Below are 17016 nucleotides of genomic sequence, written 5' to 3'. Positions count from 1 at the left end.
CCCATTATCCAAATAGCATCGATCATGTTCTGCATGCCACCCTGGTGGTCAGGGCACTCTGCCAGGCAAAGAGAGACTGGGCCCCCAGTCCTTCCTCTGCCAGAAGGAGCTCAAACTCAACACTCTCACTTTGAGTCACTGCAATCGGCTCAAACAGAGCTCATTAGTCTGCAGCCCTCAGCACGGGGCTCACTGCTCAGGTCTACTGCCCTGAGATCAAGCACAGCTTGCCCAATGTAGTTTGTTGACAAGGGACCCTTTTTTGTGTTTGTTTAAGTTCTCTGCTAAATTGGGTTCATGAAGGAAAAGAGACCAAAGGCCACCTTGTGACTCTCTAAGAAGCATTATACCTGAGATGTCGGCACTGTGTGGCTGCAGAGGCAAAACGCATCTCCACTGCAATGAAAAGGAAGATCTAAAATAATTATGAAACACAATATATCAATAATATTTGGCTAAGTTCAATCTAAAACACTGCTCTGTCATCCCTGTTAGGCTGATTGGAGTTGGTGACTCAGCCCTGAAGAGAGGACACATTTCAGTGAACATGTGGCCCAAATCAGAAACCTCCCCAAGAATAAGGGTGCAGGCCAAGAGCTGGAAGGAAGCTGTGGGCTGGCTAAAGCCCTATCATGCTAATAATGCAAAGCATGTTTTTTCTTAGTTCGAGTGTAACTTCAGAGTTACAGCGGTTTACTGTTCTGCGGTACAACTTTTTCCCCTTAGTCTCACAGTCAGATTAATTCCTGAAATGCAGTGCAATGAAACTTTTGATTTAAGAGATTTGCTGAGGAAATCTAGATTGAAACTCAAGGTTTAGTCAGTACGTAAATCAAAGGTGGGATCACTTCAAAGATTCCTTCATCTACTTGGCACAGACTTGGTTCATTTAAAACCTCCTTTCTCATAATTGTACTCTTATTAAGATTTGAACATTTATAAAATGAGGAATGAGGTCTTACAGAGTAGGCTGTAATCACTTCCCCTGAAAATAAAACTCCATAGAGAAACAGTGAACACAGCAGAGGACAGGTCATCTCCTGGCTATGGATGGCTACTGATTTTATGGGGTCCTGTCTTAGAAGTAACACTCTGCAGTAAACTTGCTTCCTGGCTCTGCCATAGATTTCCTGTGTGAGACCAATTCAGTTAATCTCTTAGGGCAAAAGTCATCCCATCACACTTCAAGAACTTAGCTGAAGTGCAGAGATTAGGATCCCCTTTGCCTTACATTGTCTTTTTCACTTAAGATCTGAATGTAGCAAACCCTACTTGTTTTGGTTGTCTATAGAGGGATTTTTTAACTGACTAACTTTAAAGAATTATCCTTAATTTTTAAGTGTTATAAGTATGGGGTTTCAGAGGTTATACTATCCATTTGTAAAACAGGAATTTTCTTGTTTCTCTCCTTCTGTCCTCTGCCTATCTTTTCAATTTAAGCTTTAGTCTTTCAAAAGAAACCTATCGGTACTGTATTTTATGAGTTATTGGCATCCTCTTCATATAAAGCTCACTGTATCTACACATGCTAAGTTGCAAGCTCCTTGGAGACAAACTTTCCAATTGCCCATACTTACCAGGAGAAATACAGGGTATCAACGACTACATACCTTAAATACCACTTGTGTGTTTCCTCAGCCTGGCAGGAGCCTTCCCATCCATGCAGCTGGTAGCTAGTGCCTTTGTGGCCAGCAGCAGAGCTATGATGATGCTTGACCACACGTGGCTTCTCCAACGTGGCTTAGCGTCCTCAGCAAGGCAGCTGTGGCACCTGGATGGGGGGAAAGAAAGGAAGGGGGACAAACAACATCAGAGGTTAAGGCTGAAAAGCAAAAGGGTAAAACAAGAGAATGGATATTACTTGACAATTATCCAGATCAAATATTTGCTATGAATTTCACATAGAGATCCAAGCTGTGTAATAGACCCACACAGAGAACTATGGTTAACATTCAGGCAGACTGAAATATCCACAGGCAGGTTTCATAGAGGTAAATAAGTCATTATGCTAACTTACAGTCACAACAACAACAACAAACTTTCTGTTATTTGATCAAGCCTTTCATCTACACTAGTACCATAAGGTAGGATAAGCAGCCAGTAAATTGTGACTGGTAGCAGAAGCAACCTAGGATTTGCTGATTGGGGGCTGGTCCTCACTTAAGCCAGAATCTTGCTTACAGAATTTAGATAATTTCAAGTCAATATTATTTATAACAAATAATTGGCAAACTGAAGGGGAATTTTAATATAGTGACCAGAAAATCCTAGAGAATCTTAAACCTTGATTCCAGGGGGTACTTAAAATAAAAACAGAAGCAAAACAAGCAACAACAAAAGAACAACCCACAAAACAATAGCATTCCATATGTTTATGCACAAAGGGGTCTTTAAATAAATGGGTTCTGATCAACATTTGACTGAATAAAGTGCTATACACTATATGAAACTTGTGTAAATAAATTAAGTTGAAAGTCCTTTGAAATAGAATGAATCATTTTTAAAAGGATTTGATATACAGAAGCAACACAACACTCACATAATTATTTTTTCATACCTAATTTTAAAAGAAAAGCACATACACATGACAAATACAGCAAGATCTGCTTAAGAGCTCAGTTATATAAAGTTTTGATGCAGTCCCTCTGTCCATTCCTAGTTGGGTTTGTGTGGCAGGACTGAAGCCATTTACTGTGCTATTATTTTTGCTTAAGTCACAGTTTGGGTAGCTGCTGTGATTTACCATCTCCTAAAGATTTTATCCTTATCCTCACTAGCCCACAAGACAGCATCACTTACCCAATTGCATACAATAATCTCGCCACAGGGTAGTAGGTAAACCCTATAGATCTTGTTACGGACTCACTATAGCTGACTCCTATAAACCGGGAGATGAGAACAGCTTTAGCCCCTTCACAGATGACGGATGCAGATTAGCAGATCTAAACAATTAGTTAGGGTGAGGGAATGAGCCCTTAGACAATTAGAGCAGTTAAGCATCCTGCTGACAGCTGTGGTGACAGCAGACAGTAAAACTACACTTGATGAAATGAGAAAACTCTCTGCCTTTTTGATTTACAGGCAAGTTTACTTATAGGCTTTAAGGTGTTTAACTACAGTGGTCACAAACCAGGCACTAATATCCTTCTATCTCTAATGAACAATGGGGAAACGGCAGGCGCAAGCTGACATAATTCAATTCTGGCCGTGTTTGTCAGCTGCGGTTATTTGAAAGAGCGATGCAAACTTGTTGGGCAAAAGGAGGCACTCTGAATTCTTGAGCTGTTAGTGGTGTGAGGAAAAGATGGATTAATGCTATAAGGGACATGGAGATCAGAGATGTTTTGTGCTTCCCCCCCCCCCCCCCCCCCCCCATATTTTTGCATTAAAACCTGCCATTTAACAAGCTTTTGTTTCAAGTCATACAGCAGCTGTTTGGTAAATGTGTTTTTTTGTAACTGTTCGGAACAAATGATCCCTTGTTTTTAACCCTTTGATTTGGAGAGTTTGTATATCCAGGTGTGCACTATTCCTTTTCCAGTCCCATTGTGCTACTATTACCCAGGAGAGAGATTTCAAATATTTGTGGTCAGTTCAATGGAATTTGCTTTAAATGCCAACAAAAATTAATTTGTACAAATTCTAGTAGATTTTGTGTATGGGTTTTGTGTTAGAGTTGTTTTCTGGAGCCGGGGGAGGGAGGGGATGTTTTAAATGACCGTACCAAGCTGAGAGGCAGATGTGAGTTTTCTTTGATCCAGAAAAGGATGCATTGTCAAATGCTTCAGAGTCTTCAGACAACGCTTGTCCATGAGATCAAGGAGAAAACTGTATGTTGCTATACACTTTTTCTCACTTAGATGTTAGAATTACCGGATATTAAAAACTGAACTTAAAGGTACTGTGTCGTTTCACAGAGCATCTGGAAAAGGAACTATAAAGCAGGTAATTACTATCAATTGTTAAGGTGTGACAACAGCTCAAAACATAAGAATCAACTTGAATTCTTGCGTCAGGAGGGCAGGGAAATGAACATAATATCTTTTAATACAATTAAACCTCTAACTATTGTCCCAGTGGGATAGGACAAAGTAGTATCATTCATTTCACCAAACTGACAGGCATCCACAGGTGGATAGTCATCAACAACAGGACTTATCATTAGAGCTATGCAATATTCCCCTGGTTTTGTGTTTTATTGTAAATGTGAACTTCAGCTGCTGTTTGAAAAGGTTCACTGAGATACTTGAAGCCAGGGTCTCTTTTGTGTGTGCCAAGCCTGATTGATGGTTTCAGAGTGAGACTTGGTTCAGACCCAAGCCTTTCATTGTGTTTCACTTTGGATTCACCTACCTGTGACACTACAAAAGAAAGTGCAGTGACTGCAGATCTACACTAGATGAAAAACCTATCTTCACCACAATCAACCCTCGTTTCTGCACAGTTCACACATCTTGCATTATCTTTGTAAGCCTAATGCGTTTCCTGTGCATGGGTGAAAGTTCACTTCCATTGGCATTAATAAGATGTCCTGGGAAGATCTGCAGAAGGAGATTTTGCTCTATTTAATTAATTGCCAATACACTAAAATTTCTGGAAAAAAACTCAGGCTATGATTTCAGCAGGAATCATACCCAGTAGCACCCAACAGCACAAGTCGCAATAACCACCATGGAGTTAAACTCTCAATTCAGTGAGAGATTTAATTGTGTAAGACTCTTAGCACTCAGATCCAAAATCTACTCTCTCTCTCTTTTTATTTTTTTTTGTCTAAGGAAAGCCACCTTGGTAATACATTGATACGTTTACATAGGCAAAAAACATGTTTACATGTGTTTTGATTTTTTACTGAATGATTTAAATATGCTTCATTATATGTTTCTATACCAAAAAACTGTAGACATGGGAAATTTTTTTCTCACTTTTACATGGAAACTACTGAGAATGGTTGAGGACTGTAACTGAGAGACCATCAACAAAGCAATATTGTTATGAAATTCAGAAAGAAATTAGTAATCAGGCTAACTATTCACTCATGATGTTAGCGATACTTTATGAAGGAACAAACATTGAAGCAGAGTACAGTATCCATCTGGATGTACCAGACCTGAAAATGCTTCAGTTCAGAGCCTCCAGTGTGACATACTAAATTCTGAAACTTGTGGCCTTTCTCCCTTTAAATAACACAGTACCGAGCTCCCTTGTCTTCCTGTCTCAGTCTGGTAGGTGTAAAGTTAGCATTTGTCTTTTTGGTAGCACTTTACAGAGGTACCTTTTTCCATTATGTTCTTGGTTGTTAGGTAAGCTCTTCAACTTGGTAGGATGGTCTCCAATAATATGAAAAGGACTGTGAGGAATTATCCATCTGGCAAATCAAGAGAAGAAGCGAATGACCTCTTTTGCCCTGTTGACTAATAGTCAGATAGGGAGACAACTCACCTCTTTTTCATCTCAAAAGTGAGGATTAATTCCAGATTTGGATTTCAAATGAGGGCTTTCATTTAGTCCAGGAAACAAAGGAGAAAGCAGATGTTGCCACACAAAACCAGTATTTTTATTATGGATTGAAGTGTAACTATGTGTACCCCATGACTTCTGAGGGGCATCACAATAATAACTGTCCATTAATGTTTTCCATTTGTAGAAGTTCAGAATACTTTACAAAAAACAACCTTACTGTGTATATTAGAAGACAGAACTGAGAGGCCTTGCCTTCTTCATCATTACAGAAGGCAGGGATAACAGGTAAATCTTCTGATATGTGTAACACCCTGTCATCTACTGCATATGGAAGTTTTGATAGCTTCCAAAGGTGAATAGCTGTCCCAGCTATTCTGTCCCAGGCAGCAGATGACTGCATGTAGGACACACAGGGACCTTAAAACAGCCAAGACTTTTCATTTCAAAAGAACTCTACTAATGTATTGACAATCAGCAAAGGGCTATTACATGCAAAGCAACCAGCTAACATCATCTAATCTTTTTTTTTTTTTTTTTTTTCTTCATTGAAGAAAAGACATGGCCTAGAACAAACAAGTTTCACAGTGCCTTCAACCACATGTGCCTAGGTAGAACAGTATTCAATCTGTGAGGAATTGGTGAGGTCCTGGCATGGTGCCCTCAGGGAAAGTCTGACCATGTGGCAGTCTGGAGAACAAGGCAGAAAGCAAATCATTGCAGGACAGCTTGAGTCCAACCCTGTTAACATTTTTGTGCTGTTGTTGTTCACCCTGCCAGGAAAGTCATTCGGTTCACTGCTTTGAAGCCAGCTGGCACAAAGGCTTTCGAATAGCACAGAGACAGGCACCGCACAAGAAGCTGGACAATACCTCAAATAATCTTCCATAGGGTGTCATGGGGAAGGGCAATAAGTCCAGGAGGAGACTTGCTGTGTTAACAGTGTTCACTGCTAACATTACTTTTCCTCATGTCTCCTCACAGACGTGTTTTCTCCTAAATAAGTCTCTCCTCCTCTCTGAAGCCCTCAGCTGATACCGAGTCTTGGGCCTTACTTTCCATCTGATGGCCACAGAGCATTGTCTTTCCCAGTCTAACCACCTAGGGGAGAGGGGACATCTTCCTTCTGACTTCCCATTCTCACTTCATTCTTTTTCACCCCTTTCTCCTGGCCCTCTTTGGGCTGCTGGGGAGAGAGCAGGACCAGGCTCTCCTCTGGAGAGGTTCTGCCCGGCCTTAAACCAAGCCCAAATGTAATTGTTTTCTTGTTTCTCGTATGTCATCATTATAAGTCTGGACTCCACTGTTGTGGAAAGCTCTTCGTTTTATTGTCCTTTTTAATTATGAAATCCTTTCCTCAGTAATTCACTGTGACTCGGTAACTGACTCCACATGGCTACGACGTGACTGTCCTGATTGAATTACTGGAAGTACAGAGCCGGCTGAGCCGCACGCATGCGAGGCAGAGCACAGCACGGAGCTCCCTTCGGCGGGCACCCTGGCATCACCAAAGTGGGGACCAGGGCTTCTTTCCCTCCCTGGCCCCTTTGCCACCAGAAAGAGCTCATTCCCCCACTTTGAACACCTCAGCGGTGACCCTTTTTGTGTCCCTTTCATTCATTGAGGGAACCCGAGGTGGTGGCAACTGCTACCAGCTTCAGCACACCATGGAGGAGCACGGGCATACACCAGGCCAAGGGCAGGTACCAACACCGATCCTCCACAACTGAGGCAGACAGTGGAGCCAGACACACACCCACTCATCAAAGGGTTGCCTTAGCTGCCTACAAATGAAGGTGTGGGGCAACACATGACATGCTCACCCTGGAACCAAGGACAGGCCGGGAATCGTGACATTTCCACCACGGATCCAAGTCCATCTTCCTGGCTTCAAAGGAAGAAGGGGGTGATGTGCCTAGCAGGGGTTCCCAAGCTGTGGGTGGTTTCCTTTAATTTTGGAAAGCATCTGATACAGCGTGTCACAAAACGTCACGTTTATTTAATTCTTTTTCGTTTGGATATGATTATTGTCACGTGGAATGGAAACTGAGTGATGCGCCATGAGCAAAAAAAAAATCAGAGGATGGTTTAAATCAGCTTGTACTGAATTAGAGCAGAGAGAAGAAGTGCTCAGTGTAGTTCTGAGCAAATTAGGGTTATTTAACCTTTTTGTTAATGAGTAGAAAGAAGGAGGTGAAGTAAGCAGGCCAGTAACTGATCATACATTGATAGTTGTAACTGCCTTTGTTTCTTTGCCCCAGTGAGCACTGATGAGGATTCAAGGAATCAAAGTAGGGTCTATTAGTAGAATACAGAAATGGAATTCAAAGAATTATATGAATTATATGTGTATACGATTTAGTTAAGGAATGTTTAGCATAAATCTGAACACACTAAGATTATCACAATGCTAGATGAAGGGAGAAGTTATCTGAGTGAAGAGCATGAAGTTAAGATGGGGACTGTTATATAGAAGTTACACAGACAGAAAGATGAACAGGGGCAGTGAGTTTGCCCAATGAAGGCTAAAGAATCAGAAAGGGGGAAAGTGTGTATCTGAAGAAAAAGATATTGCAGGCGTGCCATGTGCTGAAGTCCTAAAATGAGCAGATTCAATTATAAATAGTTTCTCTCTCTGAGATCTAATGCAAGATGGTACTCATACATCATGATGTTTAAAAACTGAAGGAACATTTTATTTATTTATTTATTTATTTATTTTGTTACATTCCATGAACTGTTTTCACAAGGAATCTAAAACTGAAATAAACAGAGCAATAAAAAAATTATCACAGAGAGCAGTCGCAAAACTACACAGGAATAGGACATAGTGCATAAAGCAGGCCTTCTCCACACGAAAGGCTGCGAGCCTGCTAGTAGCTTGTGTCTGAGCTGGAATATTCTGGAGGGGGAAAAAAGTAGCAAAACACATGGAAATAGAAAAATGAAAAGGGAGGGTGTGGTGGGGAGAGAGAAGGGGAATGGTTTATACAATTTATACAAAGATTTTGGTCAATGTTCAACAAAACCGCAACAGAGAATGAAGGCACTGTATTGATGGTGTTTCAAAAATTATATAAGTAGATTCGTTTCAGCTTTTGGATGCTGTGCCTATGTTGTTTTTGCCTCTCACTTTTTGTCTCACCTTTCTTTTAAAGAGTTGTCAGCATTTATGGAGACCGGGTATACTGCTGTGTAGTTTTACAAGCAAGTCCCTTGCTGTCTGCAATGGGAAAGCGCCAGTAGAGCGACATTTGAAGGAGCAGGGTATTTATTTCGGTCTGCAGTTACAAAGATGGAAATGCCTGGTGAACACATGCCTTAGGCTGCCACCACATGGTGAGACCAGTGAATGAACGCGAGTTTCTGGTTTATCTGCAGTTTCTCTGGCATTGTGATGTTCCCAGATATTTTACTGAAAAGTAGCATCTTTTTAAACCTAACTTGAGAAGAAATACCTGAGCTATTGCATTGGATTTATTAGCTATAAGTTCATCTTTCACAAAATTTTTTATGTCGTTTCTTTGTTTCTGTGTGTGTGTGTAGTAAGATTTTTTTTACATCAAGCTAGTAAAAATAACCAAGGTAAAAACTACTTAATACAATGATTTTGCAGAGTCATTTGGTTGCCCTGCCCTGGTGTTGTGATTTTCATCTGTTGCTCTAAGTCCCAGATGATGTTTGAACTGTATGAACATACTAGAAAATAAAGGGTAATCTTCATATTATCATGATTTTTTCCTTTGTAAATATTGATACTGTGCAGGCAAAAAGAAGACCTCTTCAAGACGCTGACTTCTCATTTTTTAATGTAGATTTTCTACATAAATATTTGTGTGACAAAAAGCTCGCTAGTTGTTGTGTCTTTTAAAAATATTTTTTAAAAATATTAAAAACAACTTTAAACCTCTTTAGACATTAAGTGAAGATCTTTTTCCCCTTAATTCCAAGTGCTGGGAGAATTTTTAGGGATATGGAATGGCTGAACCCCAATCTGTAAACACCCCCCTAATGCATTCTCTAAAACACTTGAGATGTTTGAAAAGATTCATGAAATTCAATGGCCTTGTAGTGCTTGGCTTAATTTTAAACGTAATCTTAAAGCAAGTTCATGCCATGGTCTGGTTTTCCCAAGCTCCCAGTGCCTCCGTCGGCAGCTTCTGTCCCGGCTCCGTGGGTGGAAATGCAGGAAAATCTCCTTCTGGCTCCAGGCAAGTCAAAGACCAACCCTAGCAGGGGAGCATTTTTTTGGTGTTTGTTTTATATATATATTTTTTTATTTTTAATTTTTATTGAACTATCATTGCGTCAAGCAATTTATTTAAATACAAGAACATGAACCGTGCTTTTTATAGCAATAACAGGGAAAACAGTATTTGACTTAAAGTTATACCTGATCTCTGCTAAGTCTAAAAAACTGTTTTTCAGCTCATTTGTACCAGTAACTGTGGAGTAAATCCTCTTTACGTGGCAAGGTTGTTTTCTTTAAAAATGAATGAGTGAGATTGCATCTTGTGTTTTAAGGACAAATAACATACTATGTTTTTGAGGAAAAGAGGGAGTAAATCATTCAGTGTATTCACCATTTAAAATATCTCATGCTAGACCTTTCACCACTGCAACATAATTTTTTTAAAGCAATATTTTTATTGGTAATATTAGTTTCAAAAGCAATAAAACATCTGATAGAAATGTCCAAATAGGAAAGGCTATTTCCACTCTCTTTTATTCCTTTTCTTTCCTCAAGCACATTGCAAAATAAAGTTACTACGGAAAGTGATGTAGATTGTTATAAACTGCCTCTCTAGCTCATGTGCCTGTACCTATAAGCAGTCATTTCAGTAGGATTCCCAACGCATATTTTTCCCATAGACTGTGAAATCTCGTTCTGCATTTTAACAGGACGTCATATGTATAAATACGTATGAGGGAGCTTTAAAAGCCAGCTCTGACCTGACATTCAAGGAGCTGTTGCAATGCGTAGCACCAGGGACTACACCGAGGCATGTATGTCTCCAGACTTTTCAGCTGTTCCCAGCACTGAGCTTGTCACTTGTTAAAATCCACAGGCAGCTTTGATGGAAAAAATACCAGAAAGAGCATGTTTGATTTGAGGTGTTTCTAAACATTAAAAAGCTGTCATTCTTATTTTGTTCTTTTCCCCTAATCTGCGTTACAAGCTGGCCTGAACTGTTTGCCATTAAACATCACAGCACTGAGAAGGAGCTAATGAAAGTTAAAAATAAATAAGTAAAGAGATAGCAACCCCGCTGTACCTCAGTTTCAATATTGTATTTTCAAAGCTAAGTAAAATAACAAACGAGGGAATGGAGACATGAAACCAGACCCAAGAACTTTCTAGTCTCCTTTCAATCCAGAATAAAATTTTAATAAGGAATTAAAATAATGAAAATCATGATGGCTCCCTGCCCCTGGATCTTGCAGTGTTCAGTTCAAGGTGCAGAGCAGGACCCTGTGCTGGCTGATACCACAAAGAAGTGGAAGGGAAAAATAAAACGCCTCCTCCAGGTGAGTGAAGAGGCATGGCTGCTCAAACACTTGAAATGCTTTGCCATCATATAAAAAGGTAGCATTTCTTTTCATCTTCTCATTTTCAGAAAATTGAGCAAGATTAGAAGTAACTGGAGCTCTTAGGGTAAAAAGAGACACATCCACTTCTAATACACATGGTGCTTGAACAGAAGATTCGGATGATGTTTTAAATTAAAAATGCAGAACAAAATCTGTATCATCTTAGATATCAAGGGCCGTATCCTGCTTCCTGGTTCAGAGGTGGGAGAATTTACAGCTATAGAATTTAAGCCTATCCCTAACAAGTACCAGGAGGAATACGGCTCGGCAACTGCTCACCCGACTCCAGCAGTGCCTTGAAGTACCTGAAGCCTCAAAGTCTCTGAGCACCAGCATACAGTGCAGCAGTGCCCATCATACATAAATACTATAAATATATTCCAGCTATAAATGTTTGTCGTGCTTTAGGCAGCAGGAAAGGTGCCTTAACCCCTTCCACATCTATGATTTCATGGCAACGGCAGGAAAACCCAGTGGCAAAGTTTCTGACACCATCGTCACAGTTCAAGAAGGTATAAGTGGAGGAGGCAAGCGGTCTGGGATAGTCTGTCAATGCCTAAAATGCCAAAAGTCCCATCCCACCTCACCCTGCCTCAGGACACCGGGCATGAAGGGCTACGGGCAGACTGTGTGCTCCTTAAATTGTTTTCTGCAAGAAGGTGATCCCAGGCTATTAAACCAAAACTGAGATGATCGGTTATTGCCACGGTTCCTTATTGTAACACAGACAACCCTTTGTGACTTTGTTATACTGCTTTAAGTCCTCAAAGAACAAAAAGGAGATTTCCAGAAACTGGAAATAGATGGGAAGTACTGGTATGTCACATGATGAATTTCTCTCCTGGTTAGGAAGTGTACCTACTGCAATTTACCTTCTGTCTGGGACACATTATCTCTGCACAGAGGAGCAGCCCAAGACTTAAGCAGTTCTTAAAACTTCCCAAAAAACTGATTAAGGGGGAGTTAAGGAGTTTATAGGTCTTGTGGGGCTTTGTTACACATGGCTGAATTTTAAGTTCATAGTGGTCTCAAGACAGAAAGTTCAGCTGTGTTTTACATCTTTTTAAATAATTCTGTTTTCCACCCTTTCTTCAACAACAAATCTTGGAATAATGAAATGCAAAAGGCCATCCTGTGCTAGCATTTTGCACACCCCTCGCTGCATAGTACATTATATATCTAGCTCTTAGCACACCAGATTACTATTTTGCTCTTTTTCTTCTAAAGAACTATACAGTTTTTAATTGTTTGTCTCATTGTGGAAAAAAAAAAAAAAAAAAAAAAAGGGAGGCATATAAGATTGGTTTGATTATGCAAAACTACAATTCTAGACCCATTTGAACAGTTCTTCATCCTCCCTTCCCTCGTTTCCCCTGAGCCTTTTTTTTTAAACCACACCGCACAAATTAGGAAAAATTGTGCCCAGCTCCTATTTGCAAATCAGTGTATTTTTGACTGTTAACTGGCTTGAAATTAAAATAGATTTTAGATTTTTTTTAATGTTGTATTTCCTGTGCTTCATTGTACACTTTGCCATGTCAGTCTCACCTCTACTACGTAACACAGATCTAGCTATGATATTATCTGATGGCAGACATGCACTGAAATGACATAAAAAGAAAATAATCAGGAAGGATCTTTCTGAAAGATCTTAGTAAAAATCTAAAAGCTATCTGAGCTCTGAAGTTGGGTGCATAGATTTAAGAAACAAAGCAGAAAAATGAAGAAGCTATTTGAAATAAATCTGGCCTAGATTTTAACACAAAAGGCTTAACTAAAGAGAACTCTCCTGTCCCAAAAGAACCCTGAATTCAGCTTAAGGTTTATTATTGCCAGCTTCCTGTCCAGGGATTTACAAAAGTAGCTCTAGTTGTTTATAGGGTAAACAGCATTTGCAAGTAACAAAAGTGAGCTGTAGTAGCCATCTTCCCCCCACATGCACACTTAGTTGTGAAGTTACATATCTTACCCTTTTGGTGCCAGGTTTGATGAAGTGTGAGCCATGAACTGCTGTGCGAAATAATTTCATGCTTGTTTCTTGGATTCCTTCATGTTCTACCGGTGTTAATTTATGAAACCACATCTCTCACACGACGGAGTGTTAAAAAACACTCAAATTTTAATGGGAAAATATTTTTTCTCTTTAAATGACAATTTCTGCCCCATAATCTTCACATGAGGTTTGGGCTCGGCTCTTTGTGTTTCTAGGCAGTTTAAAATATCAAAGTTACAGCCATTGTCCAAAAGGAGCTCTGGGTTTGCTGATCTGAAGCCCCCCCACATACTAGCACCACCGTCACTTCTCTTGAAGACTTGTACAGATGCCTTGAGGCATCTTTCAGCAACAGTATCAGATTTGCTTATAGTGTTGAAGCAAATGTTTTCATGGTCTGTCACCTTGATTTTATTAAAGGTGTTGGGCTAGGCTATTATCCAGTGTTGGAAAAGTCCCCTATATAGAGGCTTTATATTAGGCTGGGAATTTAGAAAGGCCAGGCATTTTCAGCCCATAATAAACTTTTCTTCACAGGGTACATGATGGAGTGCTTTCACAATAAGTCTGAAACAGAGTGATGCTCTGCAGGTACGTCAGGCTCTAGACTCTTGTAGTTTGTGCCTCTGCAACTTAGATTTCTTCACCCTTTTTCACAGAGACTTGACTTTTCTTTCCCAGGATTTTTATTTTGCCTGCTGAAGAAAACACTCAATGCTGGAAAATTCTCCTTCCAAATAACTGCATGCCTGCCTTAAATGCGTGGCATCATCAAAGCCGTATTTTCATAAACAGCCTGATTAATCATGGCTTTAAAGAGAACAATTTGGGTTTATTCTATAGCTTCAATACAGAGTTGTTGTTTTGTTTTTGCTTTGTTTTAGCCACAGTAATATAAATAAGAGTAGCCTGAGATCAAAGATTTCCTAAGAGCTATAGGAAATGTAATGTGTGCGCAGGTGCCTCTGGAATTTGGGGACTTTCTTGAAAGAAGGCTGGAGTGGTGTTTACAAAATGGTGCAGAACATCTTCACAAGAACCAGAGACTCCTACAGGGGTGAACTTGGAGGTGCTGAGTTAAATGCAGTATTTCACTAAAATGGATACGTTCTTGTGCACCGACGTAAAGAGTTCAGTTGTCTGCTGTTTATATAGCAAAGTCAAGGCAAGCGTGTGCGACAGGACCCACATGCAAAGCAGAGGGATTGTGTGTGGTCTGAGTGGACTTTTTTTGTCATCCTGTTTGGGAACCAGTTCAGGATCTGTTTCTGTTGGCAGTTTCCTCCTGTTGTGAATGTATTAGTGCATTTCTCAAGGCCTCTGTGCAGCTGAAAGGCTAGTAACTTAAGCCTGGAGTATGACAGACAATCATCTTCCATCAGTTCAGACATGGGTGATGGGATGAAAAAGAAGAGATTACATCTCTGAAAACAAAGGAACTAAGGCAGGCCAAGACCAGCCAATGGGCTGCAATCTCTGTTTTACCATAAATGTACAAAAATGTCTTATCTCTGGTTTTAGAAAGCACCGTGAAAGCAGTTGCAACTCTAGGGCGCACCAGCCAGCCCTAAGTGGTGGCTCAGAGAAAGGACAAGACTAAAAGAAGCAATTTAGGGAATCAAAAAATGCCCTCCATAAAAGTGCAGATAGGAAAAAAAAATCACTGACCGCCATTGCTTAACAAGGTATTTTTAAAGTTTCATTCTGCATTAAAAAGAAATTTATGCAAGATGTGAGCCTTTAAAACACTGAGCCAGTAGAAACATGCAGCATCACATTCAAACACCCCGTTTGCCGTCAGTGCCAGTGGATTATGAAGGTTTAAGATTTATGTTAATTCTTCAATGAGCAAAAGTCAAGTGCCAGCTCCTTAATGCAAACCGCATTGCGATGTAAACGTGCCACAAACCTCTCCCTCAGTTCACATCTGCAAATATTATTTCATACTTAAGGGGGGCAAAGAAAGTAGCTTGTGCTGGATTTCCACTAAGGAGGAGGTTGCTCTGTGCATCAATCCTGTTAGCCCTTCGTGCAGCTCCTGGTCAACCTGGGGATGGTGCCTTGTGGCTGCACCCTGAACAGTGCCCCAGACAGCACCTTCCCTGTCTCTTGGTAGGTGTCATCCCTCTGTTTCGCTTCCTCCTATTTTTCTTTTCCAGATTTCCAGATTCAGGACTGAAAATGAAGCGTAAATCTTACTGCCTAATAACCACGGCAGTTACTTCAATAAAACGTTACTTAAAAGTCAATGGACTGCACATGTTAAAGACATTAGAGCTGTTAACAGACCATTGTAAAGTAAGCAGAATCTTTAATAACCTGCACATAATGCATAGTCCCGTGATTTTCGGCACAGGGCAGGCTACGAGCCTTGGCTCTCTGCGTCAGGGCTCTGAGCAGAAACCACTGCTGCATTCCTTACTCAAGGGCTGAAACAGGGCTGGAGAGGCAAAACGCCGAGGCCCCCGATCTGCCTTTGGGCATAGCCAAGCCCAATACTTCCCCAAGTGGACATGAAAGAGTGGGGATGGTTAGTTTGGCCAGGGAGCTCCCCACATGTGAGGGGAGGAGGGAGGTCCTCTTTTAGATCCCTCTTTTAGAGTCAAGCCTTAAGCACAGGTATGGGAAAGAGCAGCAGATAAAACATCCTTCAAATAAGCACTGTCTTGCCTCTGGAGCTTGCCGTCCAGTAGGAAATGTGTGTGTGCTCACAGATCCACTAAGCCATAGATATGCTACGTCTTTGCTGTTTTCTCTGTCTTCTCCCATTTTTGTTTTCAGCCAAAAGGCCTGCACTTCTCCCTCCCCTCAAAAAAAAAAAAAAAAAAAAAAAAAAAAAAAGGAGAGAGAGAGAGAGAGAAAGGATGAAGCTGGAAAAGATAATGAATGATTGTAATTTTTTTTTTTAATTTTCTTAAGTGGAAACATTTATAAATAAGCTGGAGGAGGATTTATGCATCAGGCTGCGATGATCTGCATGTGTGAGCATGAGGCATGCAGCCAATTCTACACAAGCCAGAACATCCGCCTTCCCCACCTCCCCATGCACATACACGCATGCCCTCACCAGTATCAAATGGATGTGCCAGCCTTGTGATGTGCAACACCTTCTTTGTCCCTTTTCCAGATGCATGCCAGCGTTATCAAAATGTTGAACCTGAACGTGCATGAGCTGTCGTCTACATCAGCATTTGAAGGAAGAGACAAATATTCTGCTCTCCAAGCAGTTGCCTAAATACTGTGGTTTCTGTTTCTAGCGCATAGAATACGAACAGCAGAGATCTGCTGGGACACCCCCGCAATACCGTGTCTCCAGCAAATTACTTTGCTCGTTGTCCTCTCTTGTTCAAGCACTCCCCTAAATACCTCACTTTTTTTCTGAGATTGCCTCATATGCTTATAGACTTCATAGTTGGGAAACTGTCCTTATTTTTGACCTTGTATTTCCCAGTCAAGTTTTGGGCCCTTGCCTTACCTGCAGTCCTTGGTGTACCCTAATTATTATATTGTCACATCTTCCAGACCACCTCATCCAATCCCATAATTCAGGCGAAAACTACCGACGTATCCCAGTCTTACCTCACCGTCTTTTGTTGCTCTCCTCTGATGCAGCACGCTTGTTTCAAGGGAGACCTAGAAATGCACATACCAAGCCAGGATGCAGCTCCAAGGAGATCACGACAACTCTCTGTCTACAAAACAGGAGGCCAGCTTTCCAAGAGCTGACTTTGCAGCCTGACTTTGCTGGAAGTGCCTTTTTAATTAGTTCATTCTCAAGTTTTTTCAGCTGGTGTGTCTGTACAGAAGGAGCTACGGCAGCCCTCCCCGGCTCCTTCTGAGCTTCTCCTTCAGTGCTACCTAGCACGGTTCTCGTGCCAGGGGCCTGGGGACCAGCCATGTTCCTGTGCACAGTCCTTACCCTCGGCATGGCTGCATCCAGCCCTCTGTAGTATTAACACTTTCCAGGTTTCTCC

At 40.9% G+C, this 17016-nt stretch overlaps 1 long non-coding RNA gene across 1 annotated transcript; it reads right to left on the bottom strand.

The window, feature by feature from the left end:
- Positions 1-289: 289 nt before the first annotated feature.
- On the bottom strand, positions 290-16723 carry LOC121066803. Its single transcript, XR_005817964.1, has 3 exons — positions 16622-16723; positions 1611-1771; positions 290-396 (listed from the first exon to the last, which is right to left on the bottom strand). It is a non-coding gene; the product is annotated as an uncharacterized LOC121066803 (long non-coding RNA).
- Between the last annotated feature and the right edge of the window lie 293 nt (positions 16724-17016).

Source organism: Cygnus olor, chromosome 3 (genome assembly GCF_009769625.2).
Source record: "Cygnus olor isolate bCygOlo1 chromosome 3, bCygOlo1.pri.v2, whole genome shotgun sequence".
In the NCBI taxonomy this organism is placed as follows: Eukaryota; Metazoa; Chordata; class Aves; order Anseriformes; family Anatidae; genus Cygnus; species Cygnus olor.
This window is presented reverse-complemented; position numbering and strand designations above follow the sequence as displayed.